Source organism: Podarcis filfolensis (assembly GCF_964270895.1).
Source record: "Podarcis filfolensis genome assembly, chromosome: 7".
Classification (NCBI taxonomy): Eukaryota; Metazoa; Chordata; class Lepidosauria; order Squamata; family Lacertidae; genus Podarcis; species Podarcis filfolensis.
In genome coordinates this window covers 9,937,180-9,938,452 of record NC_139603.1, presented here as the reverse complement: position 1 = coordinate 9,938,452, position 1,273 = coordinate 9,937,180, and positions in this window count along the sequence as shown.

Below are 1,273 nucleotides of genomic sequence, written 5' to 3'. Positions count from 1 at the left end.
CCCAGTGGGCTGCTGTGAGGCGCTCGGTTTCCCTCTCCCCCCAGGAAGGCCACCTGCTTGGAATACTGTAACCCCAACAAACTTGGCATTTATGACCTTTGTTAGGATTGCCAGCAGGATTCAGTGAACTTGTGAACCTTGCAGAAGGATGCTTCAGCCACTCTCTCTTTCTCTGTGTCGATTTCGCCCAGACCTTGGCTTCTCCGCGCAAAGGGATGGGACTCAGTGGAATTAGAGTGAAAATGGTGGTCAACACAGCAACTGGTGGCCAAAACAGAAAATAGGGCCTGCAATTTGCTCACAATCCAGAGCTAGTTACCCACAAGTAAATTAGGTAAAGGTGAGGAGACTCTTGAGAGTCCCATAGACTGCAAGAAGATCAAACCTATCCATTCCTTTTTATATATATATAAATATTTATTAGAGTTTTCAATTTTATACAAACAAAAAAGAAAAAGAAGGAAAAAAAATATTTAAAACAAATCAATTTCAATATCAATTTTCAATAACATATTTCCTTGACTTCCTCATACCTCCCCTTCTTGTTTTCTAGTTCAAATTGTTTATCCAGCAAATCCTAATCTCTTAAACATTCCATTTAACTAACACCTTATTTTCCAATCAACTTCTTAAATTTTGTAACTTAAACAATATTTATACCAATTCTTTTTGCCATAACAGCTAGAGACCACATAAATTCAATCCAGCATCTTTCAAAGTTCATTAATTTTGCAATGTTTCTGTAAATAGTCCTTAAATTTCTTCCAATCTTCTTCTGCCAACTCTTCTCCCTGGTCGCGGGATTCTGCCAGTCATTTCTGCCAGTCCCATGCAGTCAATCAACTTCATCTGCCATTCTTCCAGAGTGGGTAGATCTTGCGTCTTCCAGTGCTTTGCTATAAGTATTCTTGCTGCCGTTGTAGCATACATAAAAAAAGTTCTATCCTTCTTTGGCACCAAATGGCCGACTATTCCCAAGAGAAAAGCCTCTGGTTTCTCGAACCTATCCATTCCTAAGGAAATCAGCCTCGACAATATTTCTTGGAATTTTATGAAGAAAAATCTCCAGGGGATTGGGATTGGTCAAGGGTTTGAAAATGGTATAAGTGCAATTTATTCAGAACAAAAGGCTAAACTAATAGTTAATAATGTGGTGACAGAGGAATTTAAGATAGAGAAAGGGACACGACAAGGCTGCCCAATTTCCCCATTGCTTTTTATTTCGGTCCTGGAGGTTTTGCTAAATATGATCAGAAGGGACCGTCTGATTAAA